The 27,821-nt window shown below is 44.4% G+C and overlaps 1 pseudogene; it reads left to right on the top strand.

Annotated features, from left to right (window-relative positions):
- Positions 1–21,864: 21,864 nt before the first annotated feature.
- On the top strand, positions 21,865–24,980 carry LOC127566807 (ferritin heavy chain, oocyte isoform-like; annotated as a pseudogene).
- The last annotated feature ends 2,841 nt before the right edge of the window (positions 24,981–27,821 follow it).

The raw sequence follows: 27,821 nt of genomic DNA, 5'->3' as shown, positions 1-27,821 counted from the left end.
GAGTCTGTGCTGGACAATGGTCTCTGTGCTATATTGGCAGAGAGCACTTGGGAGCCCTTGACAGCTGAATGTGGAGCTGCCAATAGTTAAACCACCAAATTTGTGGATAATTGTGGGGTCAGAATGGGAAGGGTTCTGACAAAAAGTAAGGGCGGGGATTGCAGAGATAAGAAGTGTGCAAGACCAGAGTGGGAACCTTGAACCAGGAGGAAAATTTTATGAGGGAGATCGACGTAGAGATGATGGGTGAATGAGATGGAGCAAATTGGGAAGCAGGGAGAATTGTCCCTGTTCCCTCAATCAGTAATTGATGCACCATTTTCACTGTCTCATTCTCTCTGCATTTTCTCCCCCCGCCCATCACATCCCTGTCTCCATTCCACCAACACCTCCCATGTTCCTATATTCAATCTGTTGATCAGGTTTTGTTTGTCTCTGTCACTGTCCATCCACCTGGTCTCTATTTCTTTTACTGTTATTTTCCCTCTCCCGCTCATCCCCCTTTTGTTCCATTTCCATTTGTTACTCAGTTTCCAACTGTGATATTTGACCGGTTACTGGTGCCCATAAAATGGAAGTTACCATGTTCTCATTCAGCTTCCTGTCACAAACATGATGACAGAATATAGCAGAATTGCCCAGTGCTTCTATTCGATCTGCAGTGGCCAGAATCACAAGGGGAAATTATTGAGAGGATTTTGCATATAAAAATGTCATTCAGTTCAACAGCTCAAACTGCAATTGAAACTCTCTCCCTCTCTCCTTTCCCCAGCCACACTGGGCCAACCTCTCTCTTGCTTCCAAGTACTGCTCAGTGTGTATCTGTGACCTTTACCAAATGTTACGTACACACCTGATATGAAAAGTCCTTTGTTCTCAGTCTCTGTGTTTCCTGTTGGAAACAGGACGACAGAGCAGAGCAGAATTAACCTGAGAAGGGTTCTATTAAGATTCTAATGATGACAGAAGAGTAAATTATAAAGAATTTGATTAACAGAAAAGTGTCATTCAGTTTAGCAGATTAAACAGGCCTTGGAATTCTCTGCCTCTGCCTGCCTGTCCTGTTCTCCTCTCTCTCCCCATTCCAGTAACTCCTCAGTTCCATCTGTTGTTTAATTTGCATCCAAGATGGCGGAGGAAGATTGTGCATAAGATGGCGGCGCACTTAGATGCAGCGGCGTATTCATCGAACCCACACAATTGTTTAAATGTTAGTGTTAGTGTCATTCCTGATGTTTTCAACAATGATAAACTACAAGAGATTAATTATAAAGTACTGAGTTACTCATACAACCGACAAATACTGTTGGACATTGGCAGCAAACCATTACTTTACTCTGTATGGACACCGACGGCAGAGATGAGTAACCTTGGCTTGTTGTAAGACCTTAACTTGACTCCACCAACGTGCTGCTCACCTCGGCTGTCACAATGAGGAGACACCACAGGCGGTGTGAGAGGAAACAGAAGTGGGCTAAGCGGTGTGGAATCTATCTCAGGCTGAAGGCTCTCCCTTGTCAGACCAGCGCTCCCGTCGAAGCTGTTTGCCAGTGTTTTCTCCCTGGAAAATAAGTTGGACTGCATTCGACTCCGAAGGGCAGTCCACCGGGAGATGAAAAATTGCTGTGTTTTTATCGTTACAGAAACATGGCTCAATAACAACATTCCCAATGCTGCTATTCAGTTGGATGGGCTGACCTCCTTCCGAGCAGACAGGGTAACATCAGTGTCCGGTAAGATCTGTGGAGGTGGTTTGTGTGGTTATATAGACAACGAATGTTGCAATAACGCTGTGCTGGTCTCAAAGCACTGTTCACCGCTAGTGGAGTTTGCTATAGTTAAATGCCGGCCATGTTATCTGCCGAGGGAGTTCACAGCCATTGTTATTGTGTCTGTGTACATCCGCCCAGGTGCTAATGCCAGGGAAGCACTGTGTGAACTTTACGGAGTGATAAGCGAACTTCAAACGGCTCACCCCGACGTTTGTTTTATTGCCGCTGGGGATTTTAACCATAGTAACTTAAAATCGGTGCTCGCAAATTTTTTCCAACATGTTAACTTTGTAACCAGGGGAATGAATACATTGGATTTGGTATTCACAAATATCAAGAATGCATACAGAGCTGTCCCCCGCCCCAACCTTGGCTACTCAGACCACGTCTCTGTTCTGCTGATTCCTACATATAAACCACTCCTCAGACGCTACAAACCCTCTCAAAAGCAGATAAGATTGTGGCCTGTGAATGCAATGTCAGCTTCACAGGACTGCTTTGGAAACAGGGACTGGAGTGTGTTTAGAGAAGCAGCCACCTATGACCATACCATCAATTTGGAGGAGTGTGCAGCTGCGGTGACTGGCTATATCAACAAGTAGACTGACGATGTCACTGTCACCAAAACCATCACCACACGCGCCAACCAGAAGCCATGGTTGACAGCAGAGATACATGAACTGTTGAAAACCCGAGAGGCTGCATTCAGGTCAGGTGATGTGGCAGCCCTCAGGACAGCGAGGGACAAACTGTCCCGCGGCATCAGGGAGGGGAAGAGGAGTTATGTCCAGAAGATCCAGGGCGCAGATCAGCTGGCAGATGTATTCACCGACATCTCTAATGTTTCTTTGAGCCAAGTATTTGTCCCCATATGATTCAAATCTACCACCATTATACCAGTACCTAAAAAGATGCCTGTAACCTGTTTAGATGACTACCGCCCAGTGGCACTGACTTCAGTCATCATGAAGTGCTTCGAGAAGTTAGTCTTTCAACACATTAAATCCATTCTCCCTCCCTCACTGGACCCCCTTCAGTTTACATACCGCCCCAATCGGTCAACCGAAAATGCAGTGTCCTCTGCCCTCCACCTGGCTTTATCTCACCTAGATCAAAAGGACACACGTTGGAAAGCTCTTTAGAGACTTCAGCTCCGCCTTCAATACTATCGTCCCATAGAACCTCATAAGGAAGCTGCACCTACTGGGCCTTAGCACCTCCACCTGCAATTGGATTCTGGACTTCCTCTCTGAAAGGCCACAGTCAATTCGTATTAGAAATACCATCTCAAAAATCACCAGGCTTAGCACTGGAGCCACCCAGGGCTGCCGTGCTCAGTCCACTGCTGTTCACGCTGCTGACCCATGACTGTTCTGCCAACTCAAGCTCCAACCATATCATCAAGTTTGCTGATGATACAACAGTGGTGGTGCTTCATCAGCAGGAACGATGAAACAGCTTACAGAGAGGAGGTGGCGAGGCTGGCGGATTGGTGCTCAGTAAACAATCTCTCCTTGAACGTGGACAGAACAAGAGAGATGATTGTGGATTTTAGAAAGGCTCAGGCTGACCACTTACCCCTGTGCATCAATGGGATCATTGTACAGAGAGTCAGCTGTTATAATTTCTTGGGAACACATATAGCAGACGTCCTGTTCTGGTCAACTGACATCTCTTCCCTCGCCAATAAGGCACAGCAGCGTCTCCACTTATTACGGCAGTTGAAAAGAGCAAACCTGCCCTCCCCCACCCTCACCACATTCTACAGGGGTACCATTGAGAGTGTCCTGACTAACTGCATATCTGCCCGGTATGGCAACTGTAACATCTCTGACCATAAATCTTTGCAGAGAATTGCAAGTACAGCGAGAAAGATCATTGGAGCACCTCTTCCCTCCATCTCGGATATTTACAATACACGATGCACACGTAAGGTTTATAGAATTATAGACGATGCTTCTCATCCCTCCCACGACCTATTTGTCCCACTGCCGTCTGGCAAGCGGTACTGGAGCATCTGGGCCAGAACTGCTAGATTGCACAGCAGCTTTTCCCCCAAGGCTATCAGGCTCCTGAATACCCTGGTAGATAAATGCCGCGTCAAAAGCTCTGGCTTACATAACGGCGTATAAGAACGTTAGCTGCTGCTCAACATGTTTAGACAATGAGTACAACACACTGAGCTTGTATTTCTCTTGTCCAACTCGGTTTTGCACTAACTTTGCACTAAATTTGTGTTTTGTATATACTGTTTTTTGCACAATTTGTACTTGCACTTTTTTCCGATTTTTTTGTTTTTTGTTTGTGTTTATTGTATGTCTTCTGCTCTGTGTATGTCCTCTGTCTGGGGGTAACGACATTCCGTTCTGCCATGTGTTTTTATAGCATGGATGAATGACAACAAAGTAACTTGAACTTGAACTTGAAGATGAAGACCTTTTACCTGTGTTCCTGGTGTGAAAAGTCTTTTGTTCTCAGTTCTGGTGTTTCCTGTTTGAAAAAAAATATTGACAGAACAGGGCAGAATTAACCCATTGAGTACTCTATTAGAATTGTAATGACTGCAAAAACAACAATGTATAATATAGAAATCACTGCACAGGAACATGTAATTCAGCTCATGACAGATTTTATACTCCACACCAAACCCTGCAATGTGGCAGTGCTGAGAACTCAGCTGTGTTGTGGAACTGCAGTGAACATAGACTAGCCCAAGCCTCCGAAAATATTTACAACTTGAGGTCAAAACGAGAGTTTCCAACTTGGCCTCCTGCCCGTGAACCATTTTATTGTTTCATCTTTCTGGGTTCTGGAACTGGTTTCCTGAATCACAACACCACTTTGCCTTTCCCTGCGACTCCGATATTCCGAGCAAACTGTTGAAACTTTAAGCAATTAAAACCCTCTGTTTCTCATGTATTTCAGAATAGTGCTCAAATGAAACAAACATTCTCCTGTTTCTATTTGAAGAAATCTGGTATTGTCCCTTAATAGTTGGCGTTTCGAAGTAATGTATTTTTCGAAATTAAATGTGAAGCAGAAGGTATCAGAATTATCCAGATAATCTAGAACAATGGAAATGTTTTAAGAAAGACATCATCGCGATCTTCTTGCAATTTTAGACACCTTCACTGTTGCTTCTATTTCAAAATTCAGTCAATTAATTGTACTGTTTCCTTAGCAATATACTAGCCTTTCTTAAAGACCTGAGATAATTAACTTTGTTTTATTTTCACTTGCATGCCTTGATTTTTATGCTTCCTTACTTTTTCATAATTAAAAAAAAAGAAAAACATGAGGTACTGAAAGTAAACGCTGTAATCTGTTGAGGGAGAAAGGGACAGTATATTCCAAAAAGCTGAATTTATTCCAATTTAGAATGTTAAATACGTAATTTAAACTTGGCTATGATAAAGTTTTACGAACCATACTACACCGGGTGTCGAGAAGAGATGGACACATGCTTCAGATAGGTTGTAAATCGGTAGATCTACGAATGATTGGAGAAAAAATATCGAGTGCTCCTGCACTCGTAAACCCGGAATCCAGTATGGTGTGTTGCCTCCCTGGTGTCAAAGTCAAGGATGTCACAGAGCAGTTGCTAATCATTCTAAAGGGTTGGAGAGGAATAATCAGCTGGGTCCATAATTGGTATTTGCACGTAAGAAGGGAGATGAAGTCCTGAAAAATTAATTTAAGGAGTGAGATCTCAGATTAAAGAGGATAAGCTAAAAGGCGGTAATTTCTGGTTTACTGTCTGTACCACATATTAGTGAGTATAGAAGAATAAGAGGACAGGTCAGATGAACCTGTGGATGAAGGGATGGTATCAGAGGTAGCTAGCATTTTGGAGATGGCGATATTAAATCTGTAAGTTTCAAGGTAGTTATGGAAAGGGTTAAGGATGCCCTAGAATTTAAGATCCTGAAGTTGGGAACAGGTGATATTAATATCATAAGACGGGGCCTGGCAAAAGTCAACTGGACGAATCTGCTTATGGATTGGTTTACATCAGACAAGTGGAAGGCATTGAGAGTGACAGACGGAGGGTTCAGAGCCAATGTATTCCCCTAAAGGTAAAAGGTAAGAACATAAAATCCAAGGAATCTTGGAGATCAAGAGATATAAAGGGTGGTAGTGGATGAAAGCTGATGAAAGCAGATGACGTATAAACAAACCCGAAAACGTGAGATGCCTTTCAGGAATATAGGAAGTACTGGGAAATGTTTTATAAAGAAATCAGCAGTGCAAAATTGAGGCATGCAATATAATTGGCAGACAAGGTTAAGTAAACTCCCAGAGATTTTGTCAGTATGTTAAAAGCTGACTATGAAAAAAGTAGGGGACATTAGGGACCAAAAGATTAATCTGTAGGTGGAGCAAGCTGACCACGTGAGATGTTAACTGAATACTTCTCATGGAAATTCATTAAGGGACAAGTCGACGGTTGAATCATCAAACATTTCATCATTAAATAGGACAATGTGGTCGATATCAGAATGGGAATAACGGTGCATATGTCCGCACGGTCCGATGAGCTGCATCTCGGACTACAATGGGGAATCATGGAGGACACTGCTGGAGCCCTGGCAGATTTTTCTCTATCTTCTCTAGTCTCAGGAGAGGGTCCAGACAACGGGAGGACAGTGAACTAGTTCCTTTATTCAGGAAGGGCACACATGTTAAGCCAGGCAGTTGCAGTGTTGCAGAATAAACATTAGCACAGCATTGACATTCCAATGGATAATGCTGATCAACTCGTGTAAATGAAACAATTGATCAAACATTGTCGGCATGGCTTCATTTGAATGAGACCCATACGAACAATTTGATTGATTGTTTCGATGAAGTAGCACATTGGGGGAGGTGCGTTGATGTCGACAGCATGGAATTCATTAAGGACTTTGATAAAAATTCTATGTGAGAAACTGGTCCAAACTTTGGAGCCCTTTGCATGCAGAACAAGTTGGACAATTGAATCCAAAACTGGTTCAGTGAAAGAGGAAGAATGTCATCAATTGAAGGTTGCTTGTGTGATAGTTGATGCTTTGGTTTTCATTTTCCAATTTTCTAAAATGCTCTCGATTCAGAAAGGTTGCATTAGAACGGAAATCGCAAATATTACTCCTTGATTGAAAAGGGGCCGGAGAGATAAGGAAAAAGCAAACCAGTTACTTTAACATCCATTATGGGGAAATGCTGGAAGCAACTGCCATTGGAAGAGCAAAACACTTGGGAAAATTCAATTATCAGTGGAGGAAGGAACATGACGATTGACTCACTTTTGGATCACTTTCAAGAATATGTGCTCTGCATAAAGGGGATCTGGTGCATATACTAAGATTTGCAGACACATGATGAGCTGCCATCCCGAAGGTTGTTGCGGAAAATAAAAGGTTATGACATGCGAGGTAACATATTGTCGAAATTAGACGAGTGGTTGACTGACTAAAGGAAACAGAGAAGAGGCATGAATGGAATCCGTGTTGCGCTCCACTTCCTTTTCAGAAATTATATCTGTTACTGGGATTAGGACAACCAAACTTGCTGACGTCATAAAGATAAGTAATGATCAAGACATAAGGAAGCTGGAACCGGATAAGGATAAGTTGCGTGAGTGGACGAAGATCTGGCAAATTGAGCGTAAGCTGGGAAAATATGAAACTGTACACATCGGTACAAAATTAAGAAAGAGGCGGAGCTCTGAAATACAGAGGGTTCTCGGTGACCTGCTGCATGATTAGCAAAAAAGCAGCACGCCGGTACCACAGGTGACCCAGAAAGCCAACAGAAAGTGGTTTTATATTGCAAGGTACATTGATCACAGAACTGCTGGTGATGGTGAAGGCTGTAGATAGCATGGATAGTAAAGCATTATTTCTCCATGCTGAGGTTGTCTGACAAGATGGGATAGACTTATGGGAAGAGATACTGTTTATACAGAATATGGGGGACCTTGTATACCTCCATCATGTTACCCCGAGCCTCCTCCGCTCCAGCGACAACAAGCCCAGCCTATCCAGCGACTTCTTAAAACTGAAATGCTTCGATCAATTAAATATCCCTATGAAACCACTCTGTAGCCTCTCCAGCGCTGGGACATACGCAATGAATGCAAGGGTTTCAGGATGTACTGAAGGACAGTAGGATCTTGATGAACAGGTCCGAGCATCACTGAAGGTGGCCAAACAGTAACTATGATGTTAATGAAGGCATATGGGAAAATTTGGCATAGAGTATAAGAACAACGTCAGGGGTGTTGGTACACCATTAATAAGGCCAAAACAGAGTACTGCGTACATTCTGATAGCCACATCGTAGGAAGAACGTAACTACGCTGGAGAGGGTGAAGAAGAGAATCATCAGTATTTCATTTGGGAGCAGCGACTTCCAGATATCAAGCATTCTCTGTGTGAAAACTTTCAAATCAAATCCCATTTAAAACTATTTCCTCTCAACTGAAACATGTGCTCTCTTGTTTTCGATAACATTGCCTGGGGGATTCTGGGCGCAAATACTCTCACAACATTTGAGAAGTATCGTCAGGGCATCGAAAGCTCTGGGCCAAGTTCTGAGAACTCTCGAGTTAAGGTGGATATTTAATGATGGCGGAGACATTGTGGGCTGCATGACTCCATGACTCCATGAATCGATTTTTGTGAATGGCGACCACCTTTCTCAAACTGTTAGACTGTACGTCCGCACCAACGACAACGTCCTAACTGAGTTTGTGTCGTTTTATAATGGTTTGGCATGATTTCCTGTCCAGTTTACGCTTCCCCACAACAGAATATTTTAACTACTCTTTTATCCATCCTGCTCGTTCAGTGAAAGAAGTTTCTGCCCATAGATCGAATGCACTTTGAGAATTGTGCCAAATAGTTTACATCTTCTGTTCTCAGCTATCCTACCAATACTTCAGCAGTTCGCACTTCAAAATATTGAACGGAATGTTCCACATTTCCTCCCTTTTCACCAGCCTTTCTCCATTAAATCTATTACTGTCCTCCTCATAGGTTCAAATGGTTGGAATTTTGTTCCAGCTGAACATGTGGAAATTGTGCCTAATGCATCAAAAGTCCAGTCATTGTAATACATGAAGAGACTTTTGTCCTGGGGTACTCGGCTGTAACCCTCGCTCTTGTATAAAAACAACACTTCGGTACAACTTCTTGTTTCCTGCCTTTCAACTAAATTCCTAACCATGCTTCCACCACTCCATTCATTCCATTGCCTTCGATGCTGATGACGTACTCTATCAAGTAACATTTCCAATCCATATGAACCACGTCAATCGATTTTCTCTCATGGACTCTCAATGCTATATTTGATCAATAAACCATCACCCGCTGCTACCGCTTAATTACATTCAATTAATCAGTGTAATTGAGCTGGAGAGAGTACAGAGGATATTCATCGGGATGTTTGGTGGATTGGAGAACTTTACTTATGAGGAAGGATTGGATCGGCAACATTTATTTCCTGGAGCGAAGGACGCTGAAGGGTGACCTCATAAAATCGTATAAGATCAAGAAAAGCATAAGTGGGAAAGATAGTCAGAATCTGTTCTCCTAATTGGGAGGGTTTCAAAACAACAGGGTGGAGATTTGAGGTGAGAAGCAGGAGCTTTATAGGAGATCTTAAGGAGTGTGTTTTTGCACAATGGCTGTTTTGTATCTGGAGCTGCTGGAGGAAGTGGTGGAAAGTGATGCAATCTCCATTTTTAAGAGATATTTAGACATAATGAAATGGGTAAGGCGTGAAAGGATAATGTCCCAATACAGACCATTCGGATTAGTGCAGATGCTCAAAATGGTCTGCATGGACGGTGGGCCATGGGCCCAATTCTGTGCTGTATTACTCTATTACTGTATATTTGTATGACTAACACATCCGTCAAAATGACTCCAAATATTGTGCCTCTGATTGTCATTCACCGCCACTTTTCCTGGCTGACTGCTCTGTAATTAGTTACTTTCAGAGCTACTTTTTTTTTGGAGCCAGGTTGCATTACTTGTTTTGTTCCAGAAGGAGCTACCGTTCATGTATTGATCCCTTTCCTCTCTCAGCAACCAAGGGAACCATGCCATAAGCTGAAAGGTTACTATGGTTAACTGCAGTTAACCATGCTCTTGGTCAATTTACCACCCATGCACTCTTTTGTTCTGAGACTGTTACAGCATCGTTTTCTTTGGGGGTGTTTGATGTAATTCGTTTACTATTTGCAGCATTACCTCAGTCTTCTCTCCAGATGAGCAGTTTTCCTTTTTGATCAGTGTCATTTCACCTCTCCTCTTACTTCATTTTCCCAATAACATCTTCCTGGAATATGTGGGACATACATACTGTAGGTGATTGGTTCCAGTGTTTTCTTATTACTACTCTTTCTCTTCTTTTGACTTCAACCTTCGTGTAACCTGCTGCTCCTTTCTCTGACCACCACAGGTGTTGTTTGTTTTCCCTTTGCGATTGGTTTCTTCCTTTATGGTCTTCCAGGGACAGACGCTTAGCCTTCCTTCTTCTTCCTAACACAACTGAAATAGCAAGGTTGATATGATTCTTCTTTCAATTGTAGTTTCCGTTGCCCGGCCTACATTCTATTTTACCTGGCTTCGACACAAACGCAGTAAAACAGTTCTGCATTCCTTATCTATTTTGTTTTTCAGTTCAAGGTGTAAAAATATCTATTCTGGCGGATGTTACAACTGCTGGTCCCTGTGGAGATACCTTGGTACATAAATGAAAAGCTCCGAGTAGGGAAAACGCTGTCAGGATTCTCAATCAGAGAGTTTAACTGCAGTGCGTGGGACGAATTAATCCGCAGCTAACATGATGGAAACATTTCACAGTATCAGGAGAATATACTACACGGCCATTGGTGTTCTTGCTGTCCCTGTAAGTTACTATGGTTTCCTTTTATTCTGAGTTCTGGTTTCGTTGGTCTAGCGGTGACAACAACGCCGTGAACAGACCATAATATTTGTTACCGGGAATAATCTTCAATCTTTCTTCCATTTTCTCAGCTGATTATGTACCTACAATGTGTGTGTCCCTTTATTGCAAGGTTTTGATTCCTTCAATAATATTTCAATGTGTACAAATCCCGGAGTAAGAAGAGAAATGCTGATCGTTCCAGGTTGGTGGGGAGGAATTTCTTGAATACATTTAGAGATTGCATTGTATTTGCAATACTATATTTTTGAATTTTTAATCGGATCATTTAATCCTCATTGAATGTTAAATACTTTTCCCTTTAATAAAGTAAATCTTTTTAAATTATGTGATCAATTTACTCAATGATGATCAGCTTTGTTAAATGTTGTTCCTTCTCGTCCCCTGGCTGATGACCCAGTGCAGCGAGCCATAAAACAAGTAAAAATTCAGTCTTCCATGTGTTCAGCGGTGCGTTTCAAAGTTCCTTTGATATTGGTGACGTTTCAGTTTTCTCGCTGTCCGCCGATGGCACGAAAATTTCCGATCGCGTTTGAAGGTGAGAGAATTCTTCTACTCTGGTAGCAAGCTAGAATTGACTTGCATTGAGAGGTGGTGAAATATCGCAGCAGGCAGAGCACGAGGCTTAATCCCGGATCGAGGGCAGAACTTGCAACGACGGAAGGCGTTACCTCTGCGTTTTATTGCAGCTGGGCTGGATTTCTGTCTTTTTTAGCGCTCACTTCTCTCTGTGCCAGACAACGCTGCTCGCTGATTCAGCGGTGAAGATGTCCCATGATCAGGTTCTATGGGAACATTTCTGCTGACACAAAGAAGTCCATTCCGTCGCCTGACAGCATGCAACTGCCTCTGCCTTGTCCTGTCCTTCTGAAGTCCGGTTGATATGGACATCCTAGTGTAGTACTGACATTTGTATTAATTTTGGCATCCGACAACATACCAGGCCGCAATCGAGTCTTTCCAAACTTGGTTCCAAAGCGTAGATAACTTCGGTCATTGCTGTTAATTCTGTCTTCTTATTTCACAGCGAATTTAGTAGCGATTATGATTCTGTCCTGGGGAAAGTGCGGCCTCTCCACCTGCACCACTCGTTAGGTGGCAAATGTTGTCCCCTTATTAAAACAAAGGCATTAGGGATAGTCCATGGAATTACAGACCAGTAAGCCTTACATCTGTGGTGGGCAAGCTGTTGGAAAGGATTCTTAGAGATAGGGTCTAGGAGCATTTAGAGAATCATAGACTGATCAGGGACAGCCAGAATGGCTTTGTGAAGGGAAGATCATGTCTCACAAGCTTGATAGGATTCTTTGAGGAGGTGACCAGGAAGATTGATGAGGGTAGTGCAGTAGTTGTGGTCTACATGGATTTTAGTAAGGCGTTTGACAAGGTTCCACATGGTAGGCTTCTTCAGAAGGTCAGAGGGCATGGGATCCAGGGAAGCTTGGCCGAGTGGATTCAGAATTGACTTGCCTGTATAAAACAAAGGGTTGTGGTGGAGAGTGCATTCAGATTGGAGGGCTGTGACTAGTGGTGTCCCACAAAGGTCGGTTCTGGGACCTTTACTTTTCGTGATATTTATTAATGACTTGGATGAGGGGCTGTAAGGGTGGGTTGGCAAGTTTGCAGACAACACAAAGGTCGGAGGTGTTGTGGATAGTGTGGAGGGCTGTAGGAGATTGCAGAGGGATATTGATAAGATGCAGATCTGGGCTGAGAAGTGGCAGATGGAGTTCAAGGTGTGAGGTGGTGTACTTTGGAAGGACAAACTCCAAGGAAGAGTACAAGGTAAATGGTAGGATTCTGGGTAGAGTGGAGGTGCAGAGGGATCTGTGGGCTCATATCCACAGGTAACTAAAAGTTGCCTCACAGGTGGATAGGGCAGTTAAGAAAGATTATGGGATGCTAGCTTTCATAAGTCGTGGGATCGAGTTTAAGAGCCGCGAAGTGATGATGCAGCTTTACAAAACCCTGGTTAGGCCACACTTACAGTACTGTGTCCAGTTCTGGTCGCCTCATTATAGGAAGGATGTGGAAGCGTTGGAAAGGGTGCAGAGGAGATTTGCCAGGATGCTGCCTGGTTTGGACAGTATGGATTATGAGCAGAGACTAAGGGAGCTAGAGCTTTACTCTTTGGAGGGAAGGAGGTTGAGACGAGACATGATAGAGTTGTAGAAAATATTAAGATAGAGTAGACAGCCAGCACCTCTTTCCCAGGGCACCAATGCTCGATACAAGAGAGCATGGCTTTAAAGTAATGGGTGGGAAGTTCAAGGGAGATGTCAGAGGGCGGTTTTTCACCCACAGAGTGGAATGCGCTGCCTGTAGTGTTGGAGGTAGGTACACTGGTCAAGTTCAAAGATTGTTAGATGAGCATATGGAGGAATTTAAAATAGGGGGATATATGGGAGGAAGGGGTTAGATAGTCTTAAGCGAGGTTTTAAGGTCGGCACAACATGATGGGCCAAAGGGCCTGTATCTTGTTGTATTGTTCTATGGTTACCTGCCGGCCATGGCAGCGGCTGATCTACTTTCTGTCTTCACCGCTGTCATCCTGAGCCGCATCAGCTTTTATTTTCCCGGATCTATTCTGGACATCTATCCAGTCTGCAGTGTTATATTTGCTATCATGTTTGCGGTGAGAGACTGTTCTGTCTGATTCACCGTCGGTTTCACCTTTGACTGCTTTGTCCTCATTTGTTGCCAAAGGTTGAAAACTAAATATTGCACAGAGAAAACAGCGGCTACTGTTCCAGCAACAGCAGTAGTTCTGCTCTTGTTCAAAAATGTCTCCTTCTATATATCTGAAGCCAGAGAGATAATGGACAACGTGCCGTCGTTCTGCGGTGAGAAGGCTAGCTATTATACTGAGCAAGGCTGGATAGTATTCGCCAGGTTTGAGCGAATTGGTATTGGTTTATTGTTGTCACTTGTACCGAGGTACAGTGAAAAACTTGTCTTACATCCCGTCTGTGCAGGTAAATTCATTACACAGTGCAGTTACATTGAGTTAGTACAGAGTGCATTGAGGCAGTACAGGCAAACACAGTAACAGTACAGAGTAAAGTGTCACAGCTACAGAGAAAATGCAGTGCAATAAGGTGCAAGGTCACAACAAGGTAGATCGTGAGGTCATAGTCTATCTCATTGTATAAAGGAACCGTTCAATAGTCTTATCACAGTGGAGTAGAAGCTGTCCTTAAATCTGGTGGTAATTGCCATCAGGCTTCTGTATCTCCGACCCGATGGAAGAAGTGAGAAGAGAGAATGTCCCAGGTGGGTGGGGTCTTTGATTATGCTGGCTGCTTCACCAAGACAACGAGAGGTAAAGACAGAGTCCAAGCAGGGGAGGCTGGTGTCCGTGATGCGCTGGGCTGTCTCCACAACTCTCTGCAGTTTCTTGCGGGTCCTGGGCAGAGCAGATGCCATACCAAGCCGTGATACGTCTGGATAGGATGCTTTCTATGGTGCATCTGTGGAAGTTGGTGAGAGTCAAAGGGGACAAACCAAATTTCTTCAGCCTCCTGAGGAAGTAGAGGTGCTGGTGAGCTTTCTTAGCCGTGGCATCTACGTGATTTTACCAGGACAGGCTGTTGGTGATGTTCACTCACAGGAACTTGAAGCTCTCAACCTTCTCGACCTCAGCACCGTTGCTCCCATTCGCTTTTATTTTACTGTTCAACTTTCCGACAGTAGGGCAGATTTTAGTGGCTGGTCTAAGGGGTCAGAGCAAGGGGGAGAACCACAGTGACCCAGAGATGCAGAGCCGAAGGAGGTCTGTGGTTTTACTCTTCACCATATCTGGAAGTTTCATCCTCCTGTGGTTAACGACTGTTCTGGATTACTTGTATTTAATATTGCAGGAAGAAATCCCAACGATTACAACAATTCTGAATACATCTTTGGCCAACTCAGATATATGCTGCGGAATTTAAGTTTTTACACAAACATATTTACTGATGGAGTGACTTAATCAAAATTCAGACAGGAGTTTGGAACCGCGGTAAAATACCCAGTAATCTCAGTGATTTGAATCATTAACAAACAAAACCCGTGATCACAGCTAGAAAGCAGGCGGAGGCATCTGGTTGGGGTTAAACAGGGAGTGAATTAGAGCAGGATCACAAAAGTAAAGCGCTCCGGCACTGATCAGGACTTGGTATCATATTTGGTTCATACATACCCCACTTTCTATCCGGAAAACATGGCCATCTTTGATTATTTTTCTTCCTTATATACCTGCTGCATTGCCACTGTGGCCTTTATTTGCATTTGCGTTGTTGTTCATAACTGCTTGCATTTCGCTAAAAAAATCTCTGAACCTGGTGTATCCTTATCCTGCTACCTCGACATTGTTAAATCCATGCAGATATTATGCCTCGAACTCAGTCAATATCCCGCACACTGACCTGGTGACTTACAACAGTTTTCTCTTTCTTAATTCCAATTTGGTAAAATGCACGAACTTTCATTGAAATCTATAATTTCACACTTCGCCATGTTTTAACCTTCCGTAAATATTACAGACCGCGATATATAGTCTTGTTTTTCTTTCACCCTCCACCCCCCCCCCTCCGCATGAGGAACTTCATTGTTCCATTCCACAGAGCTCCGTGCCTAATTTTCTGAAACACTCTATTAACCGTACCTGTCCAAACAAACCGTTTAACATTTCTTCACTGGAAATTCTCTGTACATTGTACATTTCAGATAAAACACGAAATGAAAACAAAATATGGAAGTCTGGCTTTCAATACTTCTGCTAAGTTTAAGCTTTAAAGACACGAAATACAGGATAGACATATAATGAACATGGCACTAAAGGGACCTAATTCAAGGTTTGGAAATGGTACTGCCCTTCCCATCGTTAAATGCGACAAATAAATTGTGCAGGCTACTTAGCAAATAAACTGCATCACCTTCTTTGACAAACGACCTGGCAATTCGTATTTTGCATGACCGTATCCCTGGATACTCTTCTATTCCATTACATTTCCTTTCACTTTTATACTCCTAGGGAAAGAAGGAAGTGCAGAAAACTGTAAATACTGTCCAGTTACCAAACCACTTTCAGACAGTTCTAAGCACTTCGAAATCTAAGTTAACAACCCATTTCGTCATTTCAACCTCACCTTCTTCCCGCAGCAGCAGAAGATAAATGTTGGGACGTGGCAACGTCCACACAAGGCGCAATGAGACATTCTGTGCCAAAGTGTAGAAAATTCATTGAAAACAAAATGCAAAGTTGGCCAAGAACGGCAGAGTTCAAAAGTAAGGAAGATATGCCAAACTAGTCTCGATAAATATTCAGCGTTTTCCTAACTCAGAGAAGAAGAGAGAGATATAAATCACTGGTTTGCAAGTAGAACAAACAATTTGCGAACGAAACACAATTTTATTCCATGTTGTTGGGCTTCTTGAATAAAAATGTAAGGCAATTATGCCAAACAGAACGGACATTAAAGAAACGACATTGAGGATAATGTGCATAATTTTGTCCTGCCTATTTAAGGAAGGTGTTAATGAACTGAGTGTTAATGACTAGTTTAGAACATGTTTTCAGCCTGATGCCAGAAATAGATGGTCGACCTTACAGTCACAGATTCATTGAGCAATAGAGCATGGGTAGAGTCCCTTCGGCCCAAAGCCACCATGCCGACTATGGTGCTGACCCAAATAGTCCCAATTTCCTGCATTTGTCCCAAATACCTCCAGGCCCCACCCTTCGATGTACTTATCAAAGTGCTTCTGAAATTATACTGTTGTACCTGCCTCAACCACTTCCTCTGGCAGCTTATTCCAAACACTCCCCGACTTTTGGGTGGAAATGTTGCCCCCACAGGTCCCTTTTGAATCTTTCCCATTTCACCCTAAACATATGCCCCCTAGTGTTGGACTCCCTTACCCTGGGGGAAGGTCTATTACCATCCACATTGACTTTGTCTCATAAAATTTTAAACACTTCTACAAGGTCGCCCCTCATTCTCCTACGTTCTAAGAAATAAGAACTTTACCAGGCGAACCTCTCCCTGTGACTCAGGCAACATCCTCGTCAATCATCTTTGCATTCTTTCCAGTTTAACCACGTCTTTTCTATAATACGGCGACCAAAACTGCATAGAGTACTCCAAGTGCGGCCTCACCAACGAATTATATAACTGCAACATTGTGTACTAGCTCCTATACTCAATGTCGTGACCGAGGAAGGCCAGCGGGCTAAATGCCTTCTTCATCACTCTGTCCACCTGTGCCGCCACTTTCACCGAATTATGCACCTGTTCTCCTTGGTCCTTCTGTTCCATTACAGTCCCTTGTAGCCGACCTTTCATAGTATGTCCTACATTGCTTTGACTTTCCAAAATGCATCACCTCACACTTATCTGTATTGAAATCCATTTGCAACTACCCTGCGCACTTCCTTAACTGATGTAAATCCCCCTGTAATCTACGGTAACCTTAGTCACTACCAACAGCACCTCCAAACTTCGTGTCATCCACAAATATACTGATCAAGCTCGAACATCCATGTAATTTGCATAAATCATGAATAACAAAGGTCCCAACACAGATCCCTGCTGCACACCACTGGTCACCGGCCTCCATTCCGAAAAACAATCTTCAACCACCACACTCTGCTTCCTACTTCCGAGCCAAATTTGAGTCCAACTAGCTCTTCCTGGATTCCATGGGACTGAACCTTCCAGACAACTATGCGGGACATGTTGAATGCTTTGCTGAAGTCCAAATAGAAAACATCCACCGCCATACACTCATCTACCCTTTTGGTTACCTCTTCAAAGAACCCTAAAAGTTTCGTCAAACACGAATTTCCATGAGCAAAGCCATGCTGTCTCTTCCTAATCAGATTCCATCCATCCAAATGCTGGTAGATCCTGTCCCTCAAGATTCCCTCCAGTAACTTCCCCACTGCTGATATCAGGCTGACTGGCCTGTAGTTCCCTGGGTCGTCCTTGCCACCCTTCTTAAACAACAGAACAATATTAGCCACCTTTCAGTATTACATAACTTCACCAGTGGCTAACGCTGAAGTAAATATCCCGCAAGGGCCTCCGCAATTTCTCCTCCAGCCGCTCCCTGAGTTCGAAGGTGCACTCCTTCAGGCCCTGGGTATTTATCCACCTCAACGCGCTGTAAGGTTGCAAATGCCTCCTCCCTGGTAATATGCCTTCTGAAATAATGCGGGGCCGATTAGGGTTTGTCCAAGATGATGAGAAAAAAGGATAGGTGACTGATTTGAATCACGTTAAACGCGGAACAATCATCACAGGGTACATGTGGTGAAGATGACCAGCTTAAAAAAAAGTCAGATACTGGAAATCTGAAAGATGAACATAAAATGCTGCAAAAAAAACAGCGCGTCAAACAGCATATCTGGAAGGATAAAGTCAGCATTTCAAGTCTGCGACCTTCCATAAGAACAGTGGAAGGGATATTTGCTTATGTAGTTCAATCTAGAGATAAGTACAATCTATCTATGACAGGTATGATTGATAGTTATCCATGAAGTGAGTCAGAATTTAGGATACAATTTCTTAATGGTGATAGAAGCAGAGGATAATAGAATTTCTTGTGCTGGTAGATTGACATTTAAAAGCAGAAATGCCCGCCCATCGTATGTATCACACAGCCCACAGGTGAAGTTGACAACGACCAACGATATCATTGAGATACTTGTCACTTCATCTTTACATCAGTCACGGCTGCTGCATCTGAAGCAGCAACCCTCATTCAAAATGGTGGCAAGCGGATTGTATTCTGTAACTTTAATCAACATTGATCGGAGATCAACGGTGCCGGAGCGTGGCGACTCATTGCAAGCTCCTCTCTGCAGATCAACTCCTAACTTCTATTATAATCGTTATGCTCTTTTAAATCTACATTTTATGACTCTAAGATGGCCTTTCACCTTATTGCCCGCCTGTAGTGCACTTAATCTGCAACTGCAACACTTTATTCTGCATTCTGCATGGTTTTCCCTTGTACTACCTCAGTGCTCTGTTGTAATGAGATTATCTGTATGGATGGCATGCATAACAAAATGTTTCACTATACCTCGGTACATGTGACAATAATAAACCGATTTCCCAATTTACCAGTTTGGATGCACCAGAGTAAACGGCCGTTCGACCCATTGTGTCTCTCGCGACCAGGAAGAAGCAATCCAAACCCGTCCCGGTGGGAAATAAATCGTCAGGTATCCTATGGTCCTCTTTCTCTTCACCAGATATCTCTGCCACCCGGTCTTACTCGCACACACAACATGTTTGCATCTCATAATTTTGAGTTGCTCAGACTTCTCCTCAACCTCCTCCGCTGCAAGGAAAACAAACACAGCCTGTCCAGTCGCTCCCCATAATCGAACCGCTGCATCCCAGGGAAAATCCTGCTTAACCTCCTTTCAACGCTCTCCAGTACAATCTCACTCTTCCGACAGTCCGGTGGTTTTATTGTTCGCCTTACGGAACACAGGGCTCGATCGCAACTGTTAAAAGTCTCGATACGTGAGCATTTATTTTTCCATTTCGGGAAGATTTTCACGGCAGAACGTGTTCCATAGAACTTACTAAATGTCTGTAACCGAGAGGAAGGGGAACTAGAAGAGAAGGAGGCCAGAGAGGAGGCGGTGGTAGACGTGGGTCTGTCAGCGAGGAAGTGGTGAGAGCACTTCCTCTCTGATTCTTATCTCTGAACGCTTCTTCTGCACAGCCTATTCTCTGAACGCCCTCCTCTCTGAATCACATCCTCTCTGTACTCCGACATCTCTGAAACCCCTCCTGTCCGATGCCCCTCCTTTCTACGCTACCCCTCTGAGCTATCTCTTGCCCTATCCACCCTGCACTCCTTTTCTCTCCCACTCTTATGCCCTCCCTCTACCCACCCGCCTGTCAGCTCCCACCTCTCTATATCTACCTCCTGTCTATATCTTCCTCTCTGACCCCATCTTCTCCCTCGCTATCTCCCCTCGTAGAGTTATACAACACGGAACAGACCCTTCATTTCCAAAGTCCATGCCGACCAAGGTGCTTGCCAAAGCTCTCCCCGTTTACTGGCTATTGGTCCAGATCCCTCCCAACATTTCTGTCCAGGTACCTGTCCAAATGTCCTTTAAGCGTTGTAATTTTATCTGCCTCTGTCACTTCCACACAACCACCACTCTGTGTGGAAGTTGCCCCTCGCATCCACCTTAAATCTTTCTGGTCTCACTTTAGACCTGTGTCCTCTAACTTTTGACTCCCCCACCTTGGGGAACAGACTGTAACTATCCACCCTGTCTCTGTCCCTCATGATTTTATAAAACGCTATTTGATCAACCCTCATCCTTCTTTCCACAGAAAACAGTCCCGGTCTATCCAGTCCCCCCTTGAACTAAAGCCCTCCAGTCCAGGCAACATCCTGGTGAATCTGATCTGCACACTCCCCAGGTTCCTCCCGCCCATCGTAACGTGTGGCTACCAGAACACAACTTTCCAAGGAGCCTGGGGCTGAGTGAGATGGGGGAGCAGAGAACGCGTTGTTAGAAGATTTCAGGGGTATTGAGAGAGAAGAGAGGTGGCGAGAGAGGGGATGGGTTGACAGTGAGGAAGAGGTGGATGCGGAGGAGGGGGAACAGAGAGGTCAATAGAGAGGATGTGGCGAGAAGAGAGAGAGAACAGCGAGAAGAGAGGATGGGAGCAGAGAGGAGGGTTTTGCAGCGTGACAATAAGGGGCTGAGAGGGAAGGGCAGAGAGTGGGGGGGTCACAGTGTTTCTCATAAGAGAAGTGGCGAGGTAGTTGAATGCTGAGGTGAGGCTGGAGATTGAAGGGGTGAACAGAGAAATGTGGGCAGAGAGGGTGGTAGTGAGTGTGGCAGCGAGGAGAGCAGTAGAAAGTACAATGGAAGGGCGGAGGTCAGGCAGAGCGGACAGGGCAAATAGTGGGTCAGGGGAGGAGGTGCAGAGAGGTGTGGCTGAGAAGAGTGAGTAGAGAGGATGGGGTTCAGAGAGGATATTCAGAGGTTAGGTTCCAGAGGGTCCAGAGGGGAGGTGTTCCGAGAGGAGAGTTGTCAGTGAGGAGGAGCACGTAGAGGATGGGCTGAGGATGGATTATGTGAGAATAGAGGGGTTGAGATAGGCGGGGAGCAAGGGGGAGACACAGAGAGGATGTGGGTCAGAGAGAAGGGACTTCTCTTACTGGAGAGGAAGGGAGCGGTGGGAGAGCAGGGTGAGGTTAGCGGAGAGAAGAGGAGAAGGGATGAGAGCAGAGGGATGAGTGATGAGGAGAGGAGACATGATGATAGCAGGGAGGGGATGAGAGGAGAGGTGAAGGGATGTGAGCGGAGTGGAGGGATTGGTCCCCGTGGGAAGCAGCAATGGCAGGGTGGAATGGAGGGGGAGATGTAACGCGGTGGCATCCTGTTGCAGCGTGTGGAAATGGCGAAAGAGGAGATGCTGAGTTTGGAGGGTAGTGCTGTGAAAGATCCGGGCCAAGGGAACTCTGTCTCTGATCTCTCTGGTGGTGGCGTGTTGTGAGTGCAGATGTCTGGAGATGAACAAAATGTGAATGAAGGATCCATCAACTACCGGAGAGGGGAAATCACATATCCTGACAAAGGAGGACATTGCAGATCTTCTGGATCGGAAACCTCACCTTCAGGACAAATGTGGCGGAGACAGACACCGACGGAAAGTGGTAGAGTTATTACAGGAGAGAGGATTGGAAGAGTGGTTGTGGGAATCAGTGGGTTTATAGTAAATTCCAGTGGATAGTTTGTCTCCTACGATGGAGACAGAGAGATGCAGAAAAGGGAGCCAGAGGTATCTAAAATGGTCCAAGTTAATCTGAGGACAGGGTGAAACATTGTAGCTCAGGTGATAAAACTGATAATTTCTGTCGACATTAAGACGTTTAACAAGTCCTGATTAGCTCGTGGTGTCACCACCTCCTCCCCTTTGCCTCCTCTCTCGTGATCATTGCTGTTTGGATTCATGGTGAGTGGCTGCATGGTTATCAATAACTGCCAATCATGATTGGTCAGCTCATGTTTTACACCAATAGGCTGCCCCCAGGCATATAAATGCAAGACAATGAGCAAGGTGCAGGGTCAGTTTGAATTGTTCTGTGTTATAGTGAAGAGAGCGCGATTATGGATTCCCAAATGTGTCAGAGCTACCACCAGGACTGTGAAGATGGTGTCAACAAGCAGATGAACATGGAGCTCTATTCCTCTGATGTATCCCTTTTAATCGTGAGTCTTTCATTACTTATCTTCCGAGGAACTGGGATTTCTTCAGCGAATGTATGGACTGTATTTCTTGAGTATGGAATGCTTTATCAAATGCTAGATGTCTTCCTTATCCGATGTGACATCGTTGAGCTAATGACCTCTGACCTTTGCAGTAGCTTCAATGTAAAACCAGTCCAGTCTCTATGTGAGATGGTAAGAGCTTGAGGCAGTTCCAATTTTCAATTATGTTGTTCTAACTCTTCTAGCCACAGCACTGTATTGCTGTACAAACTACTGCAATGAGTCTTTTTTTAATTCCACGGTTTAATTCAAGACATTAAAATGATAAATTTCTCCAGCATCATATCACGTTGCCAGTGATGTAGTTCATGTAACCCTGCAGATATGGAAGTTCCGGAGGCTGTTTCTGCATGGCTCCATAAACATATATCAGCGATTCCATTGATCTGAAGGATATCGTGCCAGAAGTTGTTATTCCTGAAGAAATTTATAAAGTTGGAGACCGAAAACATTAGGGTTGTTGACAGTGAAAACTAACAAATGATACAGCAGAATATAGATCAGTTACAGTTAGATGGAGGAATGGCTGATGGGGTTTAATCCGGGCAAGCTTGGTGTTGCACCTTGGGATGTCAAATGTAAGAGGAAAGTATGCAGTTAATGAGAGTATCCTTAAGAGCATTGATGTACGGAAGGATCTTGGGGTCAAAGTCCATACCTCCCAGACGGTTGCCACATAAGTCTATTATCTAGTAAAGCCGTATGAAATGCTTGCCTTCATTGTTCATGGCACTGAATATAAGAATCTAAGTCCTGTTGCAGCTGTTATAAAACTTCGGTCAGGCCACACTTGGAGCATTGCGTGCAATTCCGATCTCTCTATTACTTCAAGGATGTGAAGGCTTTGGAGAGGGTGCAAAAGAGGCCTAACATAACAGAACGCTGCTTGGATTCGAGGGAATGAGCTACACGGAGAGGTGGAACAACCTTTGGTTTTCTCTGTCGCGTCAGAGGCTGAGGGTAGACCTGTATACATGTATAACATTGGGGAATAGGGTGGAAGGTCAATCTTTTTCCCAGGGTGGAAATGCCAAATATCAGGACATGCACGTAAGGGTAGGGGAGAAATTTAAAGGAAATGTGTGGGACAAGTTTTTAAAGGGGTTGTTGCTTGGAAAGGGCTGCCAAATGTAATAGTGGAAGCCGGTACCACAGCGGCGCTTCAGAAGCTTTCAGATAAACGCATTAATATGGAAGGACGTGTGTCATGTGCCAGCAAAGTTTCATTTGGCACACACTGTGGACTGAAGAGCCTGCCCCAATGCTGTGCTGTTCTATTTTCAGAGCCTGGAGAGAATTCCTGCAATTGGGAAATATCGTTTTGTCTCGAACAAGTATACTCACTTCGGACATGAAGTGGGCGATTCTGTGATGGATATTCACCTTCCAGGTCACAAGTATTTATTGCTATCCTCGGCTTTGTAGCACAGCAGCACGACCTGTCCAAAGGTCAAGGAGTGGCTGCTCATTGCGAAAACAGCAGAAATTGTCCAAGGCTCAAGATGTTTGTTTGCTGAGTTAAACTTCTGACCAATATTCCCTGCTCAGCCTCTTTACATAAATAAACAAACAATGGGATCCACATTTGCTTAAACGTTCCAGGCCCCTGGCCTGAAAATGCCGTTTGAAAAAACATCACATGCCAATGACGTGAACTAAGTGGAAAAAAAATCAGTAAATGTTAGAAAGCAGTCAGGGAAGGGGAAATGACAGAAAGAAGACCGAGAATTCATTCCTCAGCCTTTGGACGGAGGACTTGTTCATCTGCAACTTGTTGATATGACTTTTCAGTTTGTAAGAATTGTACTTGTCTTTGGAAATCCTTAAGGTTACAAGTCGTTTCTAATAATTACTTATTAGAATTAAATGTGTCTCGCTTTAAAAAACTGTTTTAAACGGCTTCCTTTTCTGGTCGTTATAATTTTGTTTGGGGAGAGGGGTCCGCCTCTCGAAGCAGTGATTATTGACAGCTAGACCTTTCCGTAGAGACTAAAGTAGTGACGTAAACTAGTCCTTGCAGTGTGGGTTGATACAGTATAATTTCCCTGCAGTGAGGCACTTGTACATACTTATGCCAGAGAACTTAGTCTTGACTTAAGTTTAGAGCGTTCGGACGGTACAGTCAATATCATCACAATGCAACCTGTCCAGTTGTCACTTCCAGCAGACAGTCCCAGTCATTGATTCTACCTGGATCGAATCCATTGCAAAAGGAGGTTATTCTTTATCTACGCATTCTCAAGACTTCAAGAATAAATTACCTCGAATTTCCAAATGTAATACAAGTCTTAAACTAAAATCTTTAAATCCCTCTCCACAGTCCTCGTACTTTGACTGACATGATGTTGCCCTTCGTCATTTTCCCGAGTTCTTTGGGAAACAGGGCCATGAGGAACGGGAACAGGCTGAGAAACTGATGGAATTCCAGAATCAGCGTGGATGCCGGATCTTGCTAGCGGACATTCATGTCTGCTTCAGTCGTTTTCCCGTGGAGTAATGAAGCAACTAAAATTAGTGATCAATTTAAATCGATGTTTTTGATGGCCTGATGTGTTAGTTATATTGTCTTGTGCTACTTTGTTTCCTGGTATTATGCACCCTTGGTTACTTTCCAGCCTGTTGCTGATGTTCCAGGTGATCTTTCTTTTCAGAGGCCGGAACAGGATGAGTGGAGCAACGGTCTGGCGGCGATGCAGAGAGCTGTGCGACTTCCTGCCGAACCACTACTTGGACGAGAAAGTGAAGAAGATCAAGAAGCTTGGAGGTCGCATCACCGACCCGAAGAGACTGCTCGCCCCTGATAATGGCTTGGGAGAGTACCTGTTTGACAAATTCTCCCCGGAATGACTTTCCAGAATCGGCCCAAATTGTTATGGACAATCACAATTGTTCCTGTTTCCTCGTGCGCTTTGAAATATGGAAAGCTGGAAATAAAACTCTTCTGAACTGTTAAATGAGTTTTACATCCCTTTCAATCAACTACAGTATCTGGGGTTCAAATTTGTTCATGGTAGATGCAGATAATACCCCAAGTACTTATTTCTTATATAATCCAGGGTGGCGGTATCCAGTAGCATGCAAAACTTTGGGCATCCCTGGTCAAAATTTCTGTTACTGTGAGTAGCTAAGCGAGTAAAAGATGACCTGATTTCCAAAAGGCAAAACGTTAAAGATGACACATTTCTTTAATATTTTAAGCAATATTACTTTTTATTTCCATCTTTTACAGTTTCAAAATAACAAAGAAAAATGGCCTAAAGCAAAAGTTTGGGCACCCTGCATGGTCAATACTTAGTAACACCCCCTTTGGCAAGTATCACAGCTTGTAAACGCTTTCTGCAGCCAACTAAAAGTCTTTCAATTCTTGTTTGAGGGATTTTCGCCCATTCTTCCTTGCAAAAGACTTCTAGTTTTAGAACTAGCTAGGGAAAAAAGAAAGGTAGTCAGATGGAGGATCTGGTCATATGCTGCAGCTGTTTGATATGGGAACTCGTGGACTTTGCTGCGGTCCAAGATGGCCAAACCTGCAGTAAGTGTTTGAGGCTGGATGAACTTCGGCTCAGAGTTGATGAGCTGGAGTCGCAGCTACAAACACTGCGCGGCATAAGGGAGGGAGAGAGTTATGTAGACACGGTCCATCAGGTGACAGTCACCCCCCTTAGGGCAGGTACATCTGAAGTTCAGGATGCAGATAGAATGGTGACTGTCAGGAGAGGGAATAGGAAGAAGATGTCAGGCAGGCAGACAGAGCAGGGAACCCTGGAGGCTGCTCCACTCAGTAACAGGTTTTCCGCCTTGGAGGCTGTTGAGGGGGATGACCTTCAGGGGCCTAGCTGCAGTTAACAGGTCTTTGGCACGGGGACTGGTACTGCTGCTCAGAAGGGAAGGGTGGGAAAGAGACATGCGGTAGTGATAGGGGACTCGATAGTCAGGGAAACAGACAGGAGGTTCTGTGGCAGTGAGCATGAATCCTGGATGGTATGTTGCCTCTCAGGTGCCAGGGTCCAGGGATGTCACTGATCGGGTCCACAGGATTCTTGAGCGGGAGGGAGAGCAGCCAGAAGTTGTGGTCCATGTTGGCACTAACGACATAGGTAGGAAAGGGGGTAAGGTCCTGAAGAGTGAGTTCAGGGAGCTAGGCAGAAGATTGAGGAACAGGACCTCAAGGATAGCAATCTCGGAATTGCTGCCGGTGCCAGGCGATAGTGAAGGCAGGAACAGGAGGACGTGGAAGATAAATGCGTGGCTGAGAAATTGGTGCAGGAGGGAGGGTTTTAGATTTCTGGATCATTGGGATCTCTTCTCGGGAAGGTGGGACCTGTACAGAGAGGACGGGTTACGCCCGAACCAGAAGGGGGCCAATATCCTTGCGGCTAAGTTTGCTAGGGTGGTTCTGGAGGGTTTAAACTAGTTTGTGAGGGGAAAGGGAACCGGAGGAGTTGGTCAGAAGAAGAAGGGGATGGGTAAAAGTTAGATCAAACAGGTAGAGAGGCTTTGGGGAAGGAGAAGCAGAATACAGGCTATAAAAGTAGTAAGGTAGATGGACTGAAGTGTGTTTACTTAAATGCAAGAAGTGTCAGGAATAAGGGGGATGAACTGAGGGCTTGGATAAGTATGGGACTATGACGTTGTGGCTATTACTGAGACTTGGCTGACGTCAGGGCAGGAGCGGATATTGAATATTCCTGGTTTTCGGTGTTTTAAGAGGGATAGGGAAGGGGGGAGAAGAGGAGGAGGGGTGGCGATACTGATCAGGGACACTGTTACGGCCGCGGAAAGGATGGATGTTGTAGAAGGATCATCTCTAGAGTCCGTATGGGTGGAAGTAAGGAACAAGAAAGGAGCTGTTACTCTACTAGGAGTATTCTATAGGCCCCCCGGTAGCAGTAGAGATATAGAGGAGCAGATTGGCAGGCAGTGTTTGGAGAGAAGCAGAAATAACAGGGTTGTTATAATGGGAGACTTCAACTTCCCAAATATAGACTGGAACCTGCTTAGTGCCAAAGGTTTAGATGGGACGGAATTTGTTAAATGTGTCCAGGAGGGATTCCTGACACAGTATGTTGACAGGTCGACTAGAGGGAATGCCATGTTAGATCTAGTGTTAGAAAATGAACCGGGGCAGGTGAAGGATCTATTGGTGGGTGAGCATTTGGGGGACAGTGACCAATTCTCCATAACCTTTAAAATTGTCATGGACAGGGACAAGTGCAGAGAGGACAAGAGGATTTTTAATTGGGGAAGGGCGAACTATGAGGCTATAAGGAGAGAACTTGGGAGTGTAAATTGGGATGTCCTTTTTGGAGGGAAATGTACCATGGAGATGTGGTCGATGTTCAGGGATCTTATGCAGGATGTTAGGGATAAATATGTCCCGGTGAGACAGAGAAGGAATGGCAGGGTGAAGGAACCGTGGGTGACGAGAGAGGTGGAACGACTTGTTAGGGAGAAGAAGGTAGCATACATGAGGTATAAGCAGCAAAGTTCAGACAGGGCCCGTGAGGAATATAGAATAGCGAGGAAGGAACTTAAGAAAGGGCTGAGGAGAGCGAGAAGGGGACATGAAAAGGCTTTGGCTAGTAGGGTTAAGGAAAACCGAAGGCCTTTTCCAAGTACGTGAAGGGTAGGAGGATGGCTAGGGTAAAAGTAAGCCCGATTAAAGACAAAGGTGGGAGAATATGCCTGGAGGAGGCGGAAGTGGGAGAAGTTCTCAATGAATACTTCTTTTCGGTATTCACCTAGGAGGGGGGTCTTGATGACGCGGAAGGGAGTGCTGGTAAGGGTAATGTTCTCGA

This window comes from Pristis pectinata, chromosome 45 (genome assembly GCF_009764475.1).
Source record: "Pristis pectinata isolate sPriPec2 chromosome 45, sPriPec2.1.pri, whole genome shotgun sequence".
Lineage (NCBI taxonomy): Eukaryota > Metazoa > Chordata > Chondrichthyes > Rhinopristiformes > Pristidae > Pristis > Pristis pectinata.
Note: the sequence above shows the minus strand (reverse complement) of the source record. Positions and strands in the feature narration are given on the sequence as shown.